Here is a 16,793-nt window from a genome sequence, read left to right as displayed (position 1 = left end):
ATGGTTGACCAATAATACCCGAATCTCATGATTTTCCTGGCCATTGTGAAACCATTAGCATGTGTTTCGTAGACGCCCTCATGGACTTCTTCCAAGATTTTCTTAGCCTCAACAGCGTCCACACATCTTAGTAGTACTTGATCATTTCTTCTTTTATATAGGATCTCCCTATCCAAAACATAGTCACTGCCAGTCTTTTTAGCGTCCTTTTGTCATTCTCAATTGTCTGGTTAGGGTATTCACGATTCTTCACGTATCGCAATATATAGTGGTACCAAGGGTGATCATCCTTTTCTTCTTCTTCTTCGATGTTGTAATAATAAGCCGGAGCCTCATAAATACTCATCTAGATCGGTTTCACATCCTTTTGTTTGTTCACTTTGACCATGGAAGCTAAAGTTGCTAGGGTGTCAGCCATCTGATTTTGTTATCGCGGGAGGTAGCAGAAGGTGATATTATCAAACTCTTTAATTAATTCAATGACCAACTTTCAATAATTGATCAACCTAGGATCTCTTGTCTCCCATTCACCTTTGAGCTGATAGATCACTAGTGCAGAATCTCCATAGACCTCCAACACTTTGATCTTGCATTCTATAGTTGCAAGAATTCCCATGATATTCAGTCATATTATTTGTGCAATCAAAATCTAATTTACTAGTGAAGGGATAATGATCTTCGTTTGGGGATACTAAAATTGCCCCGATTTCGTTACCCGCAACATTTGAGGCTCCGTCGAAGTTTAGCTTCCAATGATGGCCTTCTTGATAGTCTTCTTCGGTGATGGCAACATACATTAGACATTCATTTGGGAAATCAAAGTTCAAAGGCTCGTAATCTTCTAGAGTTCTATTGGCTAGAAAATCTACTATTGCACTCCCTTTTACAGCTTTCTGATTCACATAGACTATATCAAATTTGGAAAGCAGAATTTGCCATCAGTTCATCCTTCCATTCAAAGCAGTCGACTCCATCAGGTACTTTAAAGGGTCTAGTTTCGAGATGAGCAAAGTTGTGTGGTACAACATGTACTGTCTCAATCTTCGGGTTGTCTAGATTAAGGCGCAACACAGCTTCTCAATTAGCGAGAATCTCATCTCACACTCAGTGAACTTCTTACTGAGGTAGTATATCGCCCTTTCTTTCCTTCCTGACTCATCGTGTTGGGCAAACACACATCCCATAGAATTCTCATATACTGCCAAACACAGTATCAGTGGCTTATCTAGACTAAGTGGTATCAGCACTAGGGCATTGGACAGGTATTGTTTGACATTGTTAAAAGTTTTCTGGCATTTGTCATCCCATACACTTGGATTGCGTTTCTTAAGGAGACAGAATATGGGGTCGTATTTCTCAGTTAGTTGTGAGATGAACCGGGCAATGTAATTTAATCTCCCTAAGAAACCTCGAACTTCTCTTTGAGTACACAGTAGAGGTAGCTCTTGTATAGCCTTGATTTTATCCGGGTCAATCTCAATCCTATTTTCGCTGACTACGAATCCTAGCAGTTTCCCTGACCTGACCCCGAAGGTACATTTTGCTGGATGGAGCTTTAGTTGAAATTTCCTCAATCTCAAGGATAATTTCCTCAAGACTTGTACATGCTCCTCTTCTGTTCAGAATTTGGCGATCATATCATCGACATAAAATTCAATTTCTTTGTGCATCATATCATGGAACAGGGTTACCATGGCTCTTTGATATGTCGCTCCCGCGTTTTTTAGTCCAAATGGCATCACCTTATAGCGAAATGTTCCCCACATGGTTACAAATGCGGTCTTGTCCATGTCTTCAAAATGCATCTTTACCTGGTTGTATCCTGAGAAGCCATCCATGAAGGAGAATAATGAGTAACCTGTCGTGTTATCCACTAAGGTGTCAATATGGGGCAATGGGAAATTGTCCTTCGAGCTGGCTTTGTTCAAATCTCTGTAGTCTACGCACATTCATACTTTTCCATCTTTTTAGGGACAGAGACTATATTGGCTACCCATTATAAGTATTTAACCACTCGTAAGAAGTCAGCATCAACTTACTTCTTGACTTTTTCTTTTATTTTTAGCAAAACATTGGGCCTCATCTTTCGGAGCTTCTATTGAACTGGCTTGCACTCTTCCTTTATGGGGAGTCAGTGTACCATGATATCAGTATTTAGTCCAGGCATATCTTGATATGACCATGCGAAAACATCTTTGAATTCTTGGAATAACTCAATGAGGTCTCGCTTTCTCTACGGCAATGCAAGCTCCAATTTTTACTTATTTTTCTTCTTCCAAAATCACAATCTCTACTGACTCTTTATGATATAGAATTTGTTTCTCATCTTGTTCCACCATCCTTAACAAATCAAGAGATAGGTTACAATTTTTGTCATCTTCAAAGTCCTGAGGTTCCTTTAAACATATATCTCGCTCAAATAGAGATTCTGAGTTAATAGCAGCGTCGCTCATATCATTGATTTTTGAAAACCTGTTATAGGGATGAAGAAAAATCCAAATAACAAAAGAATCTAAGAATAAGTATCTGTATGGTATGATTATGAATGAAATGAAAGAATAGAAGAATATTTTCTCAGAATAAGACAAAAAGATGCATTTCATTGAAATAAAGATTTGGACATAGGCATATTTCACAAAAGGATTCTTATTGCCCCTAGGCTTAAAGTAATAAGTGTGTTTTGAACATTACTCTAAATTAGCTCTAAAAATTACAGAAATCTCTTCTACAATCCAATTGTTCAGAACACTTCCAAGTACATAAAGGCGAATGGCTGATAAATTTTCTTCCCAAATTCTCTCTTCAGATATGGCATTGACAGATTTCCCATTATTTCTTCAGCAGTTTCTTTTCTTGTCATCTTCCGTTCAGGGTGAATAATTCCTCCTGACACAAATTTTCTAGATATATGGGGAAAGGTCATCGGTTCTCATTTTACTTCTTCCTCGCTTAATCGAGTTTTTCTCCTTTCCTACTTCTTCTCCTATTCTTTCTTATTTTGCTTCGCATCAGGCTTATATACCAAGCCAAAGTGATCTTGTTTATCCATCAAAATTGGTACCTCGACTCTCTATTGGAGATATTTCCCGAGTTCTTTTCCTGGCATGGCTCCCTTTCTGACCGTTAGTTGTAGGCCCATCTTTGTAGCTTTGGATATTCTGGGCATAGGGATCTTGTTCCTTTCGACAATGAAGGTTGTATTTACAAATTCCAGTGATCGAAAAGAACATTCTATAGCTTCATCATCTACCCCTATGTATAGCGCGTCACTGGTTACGGATGCAATAATGTCTTTTTCTGCATTTATCATTACCAGTCAACCCTCAATTATCAACTTTAGCTTTTGGTACAGTGATGACAGCACTGCTCCAGCCGAGTGAATCCAAAGCCTCCTCAGTAAGCAATTATAAGAAGGCTTGATGTCCATCACTAGGAAATCTACTTCATACGTGTTTGGACCAATCAAAAGAAGTATTTCAATCCTTCCCATCACCTTTGTTTCGGTACCATCGAATGCTCTCGCTATATTCTGACACGTCTTTACATGAGAGCTATCCACAGGTAATCTGTTTAGTGTGGATAAGGGTAAGATATTCAGTGCGGATCCATTATCAATTAACACCCTAGCAGTGTATATCCCTTGCAGCGGGTGGTGATGTGCAAAGCCTTAGTCCATCCCATGCCTCTAGGCGATATTTTATCATCATTAAAAAATATGAAATTATCGGCACTTATGTTACTAACCAGACGGTCTAGCCTGTTGATGAAGATATTACTAGCGACATAAGTTTCAGTAAATACTTTCATCAACGCGCTACGATGTACCTCCGAGCTTAAGAGTAAAGCTAGCACTTATATGCGAGTTGGTTGTTTATGCAGTTGCTCCACAATGCTATACTCGCTATGCTTTAAGAATTTCAAAAACTTTTTAGTCATCTCTTCAATTGTCGGCTCGTTAACAGGCGATTCAAGTCTGGTCGCCTTTTCTTTCTTTTGTTCAACCATTAAGGCTTTTTCTTTTGCGGGCTCAGCCTTTGCATTTTATGGGTCGTAGCGCCTTCCACTGTGCATGTAGAAACCCATATCTCAACCTTCTTCTGAAGCTCTAATTGGGTTCTCTTCTCCCGGGGTCATCATGTTGCAGTTATAATTTCAGGGAACCCTCTTGTTGTCCTTGTAAGGAAAGGCTACAGATTTCTGGATTATGACTCTTGGTGCAATTTGTACTTCGGTTTCATTGCTTATTGGTAGTGAAATGATAACCACTGGGTGGTTGAATTTATAGATCTTCTATGTCAACCCCTCTTCTGAGGAGCATACATCTTCTCCTTTTGGGCCTTCGGCATACTCAAAGAATTCTAGCTCCTTATTGTCCATCATACCTTGTACTAGGGCCCTAAATTCACTGCATCTTTGAATCTCATGACCTTCTTCATTATGGAACTCATAGTAGTTCCTTGCTTATCGAGATTTCTCCCCTAAATCCTGTGTGATTAATCCACTTTCTACCATTTGCTTCCAAACCTCTCTCATTAGGGTTTTCACTTCTTCTATATTCATCTTGATTCTTTTCCCTGAATTTTCGATTTTTGTGTTTACCACTTTTTTAGAATGGTTGGGTAACAGATTCTCTGCACCAGATGGATTATTAAATCTCACAATGCCCATTTTGATGAGTCTTTTGATTAACTTTTTAAAACCGGTGTAGTTCTCGATCGAGTGTCTTGTGATTTCTGAATGGTAGTCGCATTAGGCATTCCCGTCATACCATTTGGGGAATAGATGTTGCATAAGTTTTAGGTAAAAAGGGGATACTACATGTGCATCAAACAAATTTTGGTATAACTCCCTATACATTATTGGGATGGGCGTAAATTTGAGTTTCTCCGTATTTTGCCTTGTATTGGATTCTTGCCTTGGGAGGCCTTGATGGCTAGTAGCCACTGCCCTTGGCTGACTTACAGTAATATGTTTTGAATAGCCCTTGTCATACGTACTCACATTATTTACCTCATTTTCCTTCTTTCTCGGGGCAGTTCTCTTGACGTTTTCCTCGGCTTCTATTTTTCCACACCTTATTGCATTTTTTATTATCTCACGGGATAATATTATGTCTGAGAAACGCTTAGTTGTGCTTCCTAGTATGTGATGAATGAATGGAGCCTTCAGGGAATTAATGAAGAGTATTGTCATTTCCTTTTCTAGCAAAAGTGGTTGGACTTGCGTAGCGACTTCCCTCCACCTTTGAACATATTGCTTGAAGCTCTTTCTTGACTTTTTCTCCATGTTTTGCAATGTGATTCTGTCGAGTGTCATATATGTTACGTGGCCATATTATTTCATGAAGGCCTGTTTCAGGTCCTTCTTTGAATTGATTTGGGCACAGCTTAATTGATTATACCATTTGGTCGCAGCCCCGGTCAGGCTATTTTGGAAACAGTGACTTAACAACTGATCATTATTGACATATCCTGTCATCCTCCGATAGAACATCGTAATGTGGGCTTCAGGGTAGCTAGTCCCATTATATTTCTCAAATTCTGGGGTCTTAAACTTGGGCGGGAGCATTAGATCTGGAACCAGGCTCAAGTCTTTAGCATCAATTCCATAATGGTAATCAGCGCTTTCCAATGCCTTGAATTTCTCTTTTAACCATCTGCATCGGTCTTCAAGTTGTTTTGGGAGCTCCACTCTCGCCTTTTCTATTTCTACTATATTATCAAGATCAGAGACAAAGGCATTCGCTGGATGGTTTCCTGGGTTGGAGCCTGATCCTGTTGGGAAGCTTGTTGGTGCCGAGGTACCCGCTTGAAATTGGGGCCTAATGTTAATGGACACCCTTTGTGGATATGCGTTTGGTTGTGCTTGGTTGTTTGTTGGGGTAAAGCCTAGAGGATAAGCATGGTCCTCATTATCATCCCTGAAATTGACCATAGGGCTTTTTCCTTTTTCTAGCACTCCAGTCAGTAACTGAGTTAATTGGCTCATCATATTCTTTTGGGACTCTAGCATCTGATCCCTCATGTCTTGTTAAATTTTAGCCAATTGTTCTTGCATCTGTATTTGCAGCAGATCTTGCATTTCTTTTTGTATTTGCTCTAATCTTTCTGTAACAGCTCGATTTTTGGCCTAGTCAGAACACTAACTCGAGGTCAGAGAAATTATTTTTAATATTATTTTATGTGTTGTAGCATGATTATATGAGCGTATGAAAATTTTGGTGAAATAATTTTAGCGATTTCATGCTTAATTGCGAAAAATAACTAAATCGCATAAAATGTGAAAGTTTTGTTCTACTAGCTAAAGGTGTCAAATAGCTATGGAACATTAAATTAGAGGTATTTATTGAGTATATAGACTAAAAATTTGTTAATGGCTGAACATAGAGACAAAGAAATTGTAGGGTCAAAGTTAGGTGAAATTTGGTGACTAAATTGACTAGATTTATAATATAATAAAAAGAAAAAGAGATCACCTTTCATCTTCCTCCTCTCCACCGAAAATATGAGCAAAAATAAGGGTTTTGGGGCTTCAAAAATTTCAGCCACTCTTTACCCTTACAAGTAAGTGATTTTGATGATCTTTCTTGATAATTTTTGTGTTTTTGGAACCCTTGTAGCTTAATCTAGCTAATGACGGGACTATTTTGCAAAATGGTTGAAAGTATAGGGTTTTTCCATAAGAGTGTTCATGTTGTTTACTGAATTTTCATGGAAGAAAATGAATCATGATTGTTAAATAAACAACTTTTGTGAAAGGGGTTTTCATGAAAACACCTAAGATGACCATTTTGTAAAGTTTATAAAATAGGTTGCAAATGTGTGAAATAATTGAAATTGTGAGATGCTATAGACTTAAAGTAGTTTTGGCTAGGCTTGGTTATTGTGGAAATTCAATGAAAATCGTTTTACGAGCCTAAGGGTAAAACGGTCATTTTGTCAAAATATGAATTATGAAATGCATGAATTAATATGATGATTAAATTAGTGAAATTTTATGATTTTATATCAAGAAATAAAAAATCCAGACCTAGATCGGGGGAAGACCGAGCCAGTAGACTAAATCCAACTAGTCGTCCACTTTTTGTATACCGAAGTAAGTTGTACGTAAGTAAGACAACTTTATCGTTATTATGTGTTGAGTGATTAATTTTGCGTAATATGGTTGAAAATGCTTATGAATAATGCATGATGAAATTTAATGTAGTAAAGTCCCAATTAAACCTAGGAATAGATCGGATATCCATGCCATGACATTTGGGTGATATGTGTGCTAGTGTAAGACCATGTCTGGGACATGGTGTCGGCCATGATATGAGAGCCAGTATAATACCATATTTGGAACATGGCATCGGCAATGTTATGAGAGCTAGTGTAAGACCATGTCCGGGATATGGCATCGGCGTTGTTAGGTGCGCTAGTGTAAGACCATGTCTGGGACATGACAACGACCACATTATGAGAGCCAGTGTAAGACCATGTCTGGGACATAGCATTGGCCTCGACATGTGAGCCAGTGTGAGACCATGTCTGGGACATGGCATCGACAATTTACCCTCTTGTGTAAGGCTTGTCGGATATCCTTTAGTATTCCAAATGGTTTTACAGGTTATTCTAAAGCTTATGATAAAGATATGGAATGATATAATCATGTTGTGAGTGGTACAGGTTCTCATTCAAAACTTATGAGATTGAATCTAGTTATGTTGCCTTAATGGTAAGAATAACATGAGTAAGTTCTATCTATGAAAATGATTTTGGGATGATTTTGTAATCTTTGACTTATACTTGTAATATATAAGTATGTAGTGATATCTACCTTTGTTCACTCAAGAATGTTGTGTTGATTTATAATATGCTATATGTTTAAAAATGCATGGCTGATGTTGTTACTTATTTATATGTAACTTACTAAGCGTTATGCTTACTCCCTCTCTTTTCTATTTTCGTGTAGTTCCGCTAACTTAGCACCCGAAATCAAGGGATGTCGGAGGCATCGATCACACTATCACCTGAAGCTTTTGGTATAGTTAGTTTAAATGTTTTGAGTGTGACATGTATAGGGACTTGATCTTTTATTTAGTGTAATGTTAGTTTAGCCACAAGTGTTGGGTCATATGGATGTGATATTCATTTTGTATAGGCCATTAATGTTGGCTAATATTGATTATTATTAAATGCATTTGATGAAAATTCTAATGGTTGTGGTTGTTTTGGTTATGTGTGTTTATGCTTGGATTGGTTATGTTTGATGTTGTATAGGTTAGTGCAAGTAAGGGTGGTAAAAAGGCTTGATAGATAGCCTTGTTTTTATCCACACGGGCAGACACACGGGCGTGTGTCTAGACTGTGAATGACATACGGCTTGCCCCATGGGCGTGTAGTAAGGCCGTGTGTCCCTTGCACCTAAAGTTTTCAAAACAGAATACCCAGTAACAACCACACGGGCTGAGACACGGGCGTGTCATGGCCGTGTGGGGGACACGGGTCATGGACACAAGCGTATGCCAAGTCGTGTGAAAATCCCTGTAGGTTCGAATCAAAAAATAAGTTCTCACGGGCTAGGGACACAGGTGTGTCCCAATATGTTCAAGCTGTATGAAGTACACGGGCCTTCAACATGGCCATGTTAAGAGGACACACGGGCGTGTCGCCCTTTCACACGGGCATGTGCCCCTATTTTCTTTGAAAGTCTACAAAATTTTCTAAAATGTTTAGTTTATTCTCGGATGATTTCCAAATTGTGTTTTGGACCTCGTAGGTCTATATTAAGATCGTTAAGAGAAAGTCTGAAAGTTTTAAAAATCAAGCAAGATTTTATGACTTGAAAATGTTTATATGTATGTGTTTAAGTCTGGTAACACCTCGTATCCTGCTTCGGCGTCGAACTCGGGTAAGGGGGTGTTACACTTTCCAATATTTGGTCCATTGCTTTAGCTTTCCCTTGTGTATCGTAATGATATTCCAGGGTAACTGACATGATTTTAGGGTCCCTTTGTGATATTTAATGCACATGATGCAATGTAATGCTAATGCATGAAATGCATACAAAAAAGACACTGATTCTGATTCAATTTCATTAGAGTAACTTTTCTAGAAAACAAATTTTTTCACATAAAACGGATTACATATAAGGCCTTACCCTAATACTTAAGGCCCCGACCTTCCTAAGAATCCAAGCTAGCTCTCGATCTCGATTTGACTCTGACTCATATTTCAAACTCAATACATCAGCCTGGACTGCTAAGGTTTGTAAATGATCAGCCACCTCTCGTACTTGAGTCAAACCTACACCCATAACGTAATCCGTATCCCTGATCTGATCCTGAGATCGATAAAGTTGTTTTTGCCACTGATCATTATTTGCTTCCAAGAGTTCAAGTCGAAGTTCACAATTTTGTAGCGCGGTTTTGAGTTCTTCTATCTTTCCTTTTAGCTCTTCAATTTTACTCTGGTTAGCCTTCAACTTGATTACAGAGTTACGATTACGACACTGATGTAGGGATCTTTCTAACCCTGACACCCGAGTTTTTAACATCACCTTCTTATTTTGACTTTCCATCGAACTCTCTTCCAGAACGTCTTTTCGTGTTTAAGCATCTCAGAATTTCCTTTTCTATTTACTGGCTGTACTATTTTCCTCCTTAATTTTTTGCCGCCATTATTTTGACGTTTTTCCCAAACCGGCAGTTCTTATTGACAACCGCAACTTCTTGTAGTCTATTTTCAAACTATCTAAATCCTCTTCAGCTTTATTCTTCCCCTTTCTCAGCTTTTAGTTTTTGGACGTCGACATCTAGACCTAGCTGCATTTTCTCCTCCTTCAATTTGCTCTATCCTTTTTTCTAGTTCTAAACTCTTTCTCTCAAAATCCTATTTGATAATCTTTAGTTCGGTTAGGATCACTTGCAAGTGTTTTTCTATTAAACGGATGTTTTCTTGGTTTGACGTATGGATGTTGTCATTGATTCTCTGACTCCACCACCGATCGTACTCAGTGGTAGTGATCGAGTTGGCAACAAACCTTTTCATTCTGCGAGTTCGGTTCCAGGCATTCGATATTTCACGAACTTTCTTTTTGTAATTATCTCTATTGTATACAAACTCGCACTGAGCTATCCCTTGTGTTGCTGAAGTAAACTATCTTGATCTGTATTGTCTTAACACGAGTAGAGGAGCATACCCAACAGCCCCACATATTCCAAGTAGGGAACCCAATCAAAATCTCCACACTGATATAAAATCTCGTCAAGGACCATCTAAGGGGCTTTCCGTTCGACGTTTTCATCTTGCAGAATTTAGAGAATCATCATTCATTTTTCTTTCGTAATATCATCTCATCTTGGTGTAACCACTAACTCTTTCAGCGTGAATAGTCTTCGGAGAAGATTTGATATGAGACCTTTTCCATTTTCCAAAAATGGTTGTGAAACTATGCTAGTAAGAGTTGTGCGCATCCGATGAATCTTCCTTCACCTGTTCTTCAGCATGCGTTCAAGGATCTGAAAGTTTCGGCCAAAACTGCGGGAGCAAGTGTGACCCTTTTATCAAGTTGGTCAAATAAATCGGAGACCGCCTCGTTTATATGCCCTAAAACCTTAGGGAAGATAACCAATCTGTAAATGCTTAACGCGAAGACATCAACCATTTTCTTCATATCAAGATGTACTAGGATCAAATCTCTCAAATTTCTCCAAGGAATACACGCTTGATTCAGGCTGCAACCCATTGTTTGCTTATTCCCATGATGCTATCAGCTTTTTTAAGAACGCTGGGACGTTGGCAGCTCTGGAATAAGCCTTATCAATTTGAATCTTCAGGCAACGAAGCAAGGCCGTATACTCCTTCGTAGTAGGTACCAAATCCACCTTTCTAAAAGTAAAACAACCATAAGTAAGGTTCCAATACTGGGCGAGAGCTCGGAATAAATGCTTGTCCACTTTGACATTGAACAGATAGGGCAAATTACCATAATTCCAGTAGAATAGTTGCTTGATCTCGCCATCCCATTGATCCCGTATTTTTTTCATCTCTTGAAGATTATTTTGGGTTACGCTGATACGAGTAAAATCCCACAACTCTGGCACATACTCCTCTGTAAGACTATCACCCTTCTCTTGCTGCGTTGTCTCAGCCCATATCTGGATGGCTGCATTATCCTCCACTTTATCAAGAAACCCCTTTTCCATGACAAGTTATCTATTTAGCAATCGAATGTGAATCAACACCCTTTTTATGATGAAAATGCCATGCAATTACAATAAAAGTAAAACAAAACAAGTCAGTACTTCATACATAGTTTAAAGCAAGCCAAGAATAATAAGTAAAGCACCTACTCAGGTAACCACTAGGGTTTGGTATAGCTGTACCTAAGGTAGGCTATTAAGGCTCGTTATATGGGGTTCGATTCTAAAGTAAAGGTACTTGAACCAGCAGAGTCCTTGATCCTCACCCATTATAGGCTCATATGGATCGAGTTCAGTTCAGGGGAATACATTTCCCTATGGTTATACAGAGATGAAAATTTCACGAAGACATAGTATGGATGTATCCCGAAAGCAATCCGCTATCCTATACGGAGGTGAAGACCTCACGAAGGAATACCTTCTCACTCCCACTTAAAAAGGTAAAATCGACCGATTATGCAATGCAATGTGCAGAAATATATCAAAAACTCAACCCAGTAAAGCAAATATAAACTAAAATGATGAAGATCGCAACAAAGACAGATGAAATGCAATGAAAGGATTGTAAATTTAAACAAAATTTTTAATTTTTGACAAAAAGACAAAAGGTAATCAACTCGTGGCTTGACCCTCTTATTTTGGATCCCTAGTGGAGTCACCAGGCTGTCGAAACCATTTTTTTGTAAAAGAGGTCGACTTTTTATTTTGAAAAAGAAAATAAAAAATGAGAGTCGCCACCAATCCTTTTTGATGAGGTGGGATTGGGTCACCTCGAAAAGTGGTTGTTTTTAATAAACAGTTTGATTTATTAAAACAACGCTTTTGGTCTACGAAATTCAGAAAGATAGGTCCGGGAGTCGGTTACACACGAGGAATGATTAGCACCCTCGTAACGCCCAAAATTGGTACCTAGTTGATTAATTAATGTCTTGGTGTCGAAAATTAAAAATTTGAAGAAATTTTAAAATACGATCCTTTGCTAAATATTGCTTAATTGAATTTTTTTTGAGAAAATAGCATATTCTTCGTTAATCGAGGAAAAGAATTATGTCCCGTAAGTTAGGACACAATATTTTAAATCCCCGAAACGAGAATAAACCCCAAAAATTATTTATTTTGGAAGATGTTTAATTATCTCGGTTTTAGAAAGAAATCATATTCCGTAAGTTAGAACACAATTTTTCTTAATTCCTGAGAATATTTTAATGAAAATCTCATACTTAAAAAATGATCAGTTATTCAGATTTATCGATAAAATCGAAATCTTGTAAGTTGGGGAATGACTTTTGAATCTCCAAAATACAAAATATTGCTTATTTTAAAAATCTTTTTATGTATCGGATAAAAATTATGATACAATTAAAAAGGCAATGAAATAATGTAAAATAATAATACAGGTAAAGTATTAAAATGATAAATAATAATAATAATAGAATACTATAATAATAATAATGATGACAATATTGATAATCAAATTGCAACAACAAAATAAATAAAGTAACATAAAATAAAATAAAATGAAAATAGGAAATGCATAATAATAAGAAAAAGTAAATATAACATGAAGATATAATAATTAAAAGAAATATTAAAACAACAAAATAAAAAAATTAAAATTACAAACAAAAACAATAATAAAATACACAATTAAAAAATATGAGTAATCTATTTAAGATCTATTTTAGTGTAAAAAGGATGAAGAAATAATAATAAATAAATAATAACTAAAAGTAAATAAATAAAATAATAAAAATGTAAGAGAGTTGAAATTGAGTTGCCCAAGATTAAATTGCAATTTGGGCAATATTTTGGGGCGGATTTTTTAAAAATAAAAAGGTTAGGGCCGATCGAAGGATTAAAATAAAACATGAGCAAAGGTGCACGGACTGAAATGGAAATATTCCCGGGTCACTAGAACGACACTGTTCTTTATAGGATTAAAATGAACAAAAACTAAAATCATAAGGTAAATTTAAAGAAATAAAAAAAAACTGAATTGCAACCTAATTAAAAAGCGGAAGGGCTGGAAGTGCAATTAGCCCTTCCGCTAAAAAAACACGCGGATCTGCTAGTGGGTCGGGTCAGGTCGGTCGGATCAAGTAGCTCAAAATGACATCGTTTTGGGCGTTTGAGGCCAGTCCCAAAACGACATCGTTTTGGGAGCCTATATAAGTTAGTTTTTTAGACAAAAAAAAAATCCTTTAGCCCTTGTTTAAAAAAAAATTGAAAAAAGTTCTCCTCTCTCTCAAATACCTCTCCCCTCCGGCCAAGCTCCGGCCATCCACTGTTGCACTGGCCACCGGTGACGGCGCTGCCGTCCGTGGTGGTCGAAAAAATTAAAAAAGCCCCATTTAATCCTCTCGATCTCCCGATTCCGAATTTGGGGTCATTCTTTAGAAAAAAGGGCCAATAATGGCCAAAAAGAGAAGGAACTTTTCAGTTCCAATAAGAAATGTATGTTTTTTTCTTTTTTTTATATATATGTATATGTTTATTAGATATATATATATATATATATTCAAAATAAAACAAAATGAAATGAAATAAAGAAGAAGAAGAACCTTTGAAAATTGTTGCCTTTCGATTTTCTCTTGTTTTTGTGTATATATTTTTACCGTTTTTGTATTCAATCTCTCTGTCCGGAAAAAAAAATTACAATGGTTTATCATGGCTTATATAGCCATTTTACAAAGTTTTAATCTATTTTGTATATTTGCTGTCACTTCTGCGTTTGGTCTTTGCATGTGGTGGTGCAAGTGGAGGGTGATGATGACAGAGGTGGCAGAGGCGGTGGCAGACCTAGGTGAAGCGCACCTAGGGTTTTTTGCCCCTTTTTTTTTTGAAAAGTTTTAGGATTTTGGGCTTGTAATTTGGGCTAGGGTTTAGGTTAGTTTTGGGCTGATTATTTTTATTATTTTTTGGTTTATTCTTTAATAGGTTAGGGCAAATTAGGCTTATTACAATCTCTCCATCATAATTTGTGAATACAACAAAGATACCCGCAAAATAAATCTACAAGCTGAAAAGAGAGAAGATATGGAGTGAATGAGGAAAAAAAATTAAGAAAGAGAAAATTGATGGGAGGGGAAGAAAGGCAGACGATAACCAACTTGAAAATTAACATTACCGTTAAAGAAAAAACAAAAGATAAAAATAAACTTAATTTTTTTAATTAAAAAATAACTGTAATTAAATCTTAAAAATACCCCAGAATTATAAGACAAGAAAATATAATTTCAGAATTCCAAATTTTGCAATTCAAAGACTCTGGTTATAGATATTCAATTGACATCCTCTCATCTATATAGAAAAGGTCTTTCATTTCAATTAATTTGATTCTCATAAATTCAAATTACTTCACCCATTTTTTTATTTTAGTTATAAATTAGTTTTTTATCCTTGTGGATCATATGTATCAATCAAAATGTTTTAAATGAATTATAAATATAAGATAACACTAAAAAAAATTGAGAGATAATAGTTTTAAGATATATTAAAACATAACTATACAAATTTATTTCTGAACTCATAAATTTTTTTCTTAACTGATAGATGGTCCCTTGCTTCAGATCCCCATTTCATAGTAATGATCAGAAGTTCTTCATGCAATTTCTCCACTAATTCCTTATAATGATGTGTAATTTTCAATAGTTTTTGATTGAGAATCGATAAAAATGTTGTCAATTTCTTGGTAAGAACAGAAAAGAAAAGTTGATTTTGTAATTAATTATTTCCTTTTGTTTTCCAAATTTTCAGAGATTTGATTTTCAAAATTAAAAAAAAAAAAATCTTCCCTTAAATCCATTTTCAATGTTTTTGCCATAATCCCTCGTAATTTTGGACATGGGTGTTATTTTTACAAAATTGACTGAAAATTATATTGTAGGCATAAAAATTTGGATAAACTCATTCTCCACCTCCATTTATTAAAAAAAAAACAACTATTAAACTTGTAGTAATATCAATGGGTACAATACTCATATTTAAGGGTAATCTATAAAAACAATCACTTTTGTTTGCCCCAGGTTACATTTTAGTTCTTTATGTTTGAAATGTTACGTTTTAGTCACTTATGTTATGATTTTGTTACGAAGTGATCACTCTATCATTAAGTTCCGTTATCTCTCTAACGGTAATCCTACATGGCAGCCCAACTAGATTTTAGGTGCCAACTTGAATTTCTAAATGGGATGAAAATAGATTTTTAATTAAAAAAATTAATTAATTAAAATTTTTAAACCTAAACCTTAACTAAAAAAACTGTTCATCTCCTCTTTTTTTTTTCTTCCTTCTCTTCTTTTTTCAATGGTTTTTTTTCATTTGACTGGAAAAACTATTATTAAGTTCAAAATAGTTGAAATCAAATTGACTGCTTCATAAAGATGGATTCAATAGAAAGTTCAGGTATGTCTTCTTTGTATTCCTCTATCTCTTTTATTCAATACTGAAAAACAAAAGATTAGATTTTTTATTGTTTAATAAAAACCCTAAATTAAAATTTTTGAAAGAATTCAAGTGGATTACCAAAAAAATCTAAGAATTTCTAACTTAATCGTAGCCCTGTCATCCAACTGGAGAAAAACATTAGACAAGAGAAAAGTACCATACATATCCAAGCTTAAACATTGATTTCATTGTCAATAAAGTGACCTAAAATTGAGAAGAAGCCGATTTTTAATTTCAAGAATTTTAATTTAGGGATTTCATTAAACAATAAAAAAATCTAATCTTTTGTTTTTCAGTATTGAATAAAAGAGATAGAGGAATACAAAGAAGACATACCTAAACCCTCCATTGAATCTATTTTTATGAAGTGGTTAATTTGATTTCAACCATTTTGATCTTAATAATAGTTTTTCCAGTCAAATGAAAAAAAAAACCATTGAAAAAAAGAAGAGACGGAAGAAAAATAAAAAAGAGGAGATGAACAGTTTTTTTAGTTAAAGTTTAGGTTTAAAAATTTTAATTAATTAAAATTTTTAATTAAAAACCTATTTTCATCCCATTTAGAAATCTAAGTTGGCAGCTAAAATCTAGTTGGACTGCTACGTAGGATTACTGTTAGAAAGATAATGGAACTTAACGGTAGAGTGATCACTTCGTAACAAAATAATAACATAAGTGAGTAAAACGTAACATTTAAACATAAGTGACTAAAATATAACATGGGGCAAATAAAAGTGACTATTTTTGTAGATTATTCCATATTTAAAATAGTATTTTAGACTTAGATAAAATTTAGTAAATTAATTAAAAGTATATGGCAACAAAATATTTGTTTCCATATTTAGCATTCATTTGGAAACTTATTAAATGAAATTTAAAAAAATGATATGTATTAAAACAAACTAATTTTTATTGTAATGTTGATTGTATGTATCAATTAAATTAAAGTTAATTATTTCTAAAATAAAATTCATAAATTTTATAATTTTGATTAATAATATGATTATGAAATTAAAATATAAAAATATATAATTTTAATTTTAAAAACATAATAATTGCTATAAGGCTGAATTTAAATAAAAAATCTTAAAATTATTTTTAAAGATAAATATTATATTAGTACATTGTTTTAAATTATAATTTTATATAGTAATTTCTGAGT

This window comes from Gossypium arboreum, chromosome 3 (assembly GCF_025698485.1).
Source record: "Gossypium arboreum isolate Shixiya-1 chromosome 3, ASM2569848v2, whole genome shotgun sequence".
Lineage (NCBI taxonomy): Eukaryota > Viridiplantae > Streptophyta > Magnoliopsida > Malvales > Malvaceae > Gossypium > Gossypium arboreum.
The sequence above is the reverse complement of the archived record's forward strand: the minus strand, read 5'-3'. Positions refer to the sequence as shown.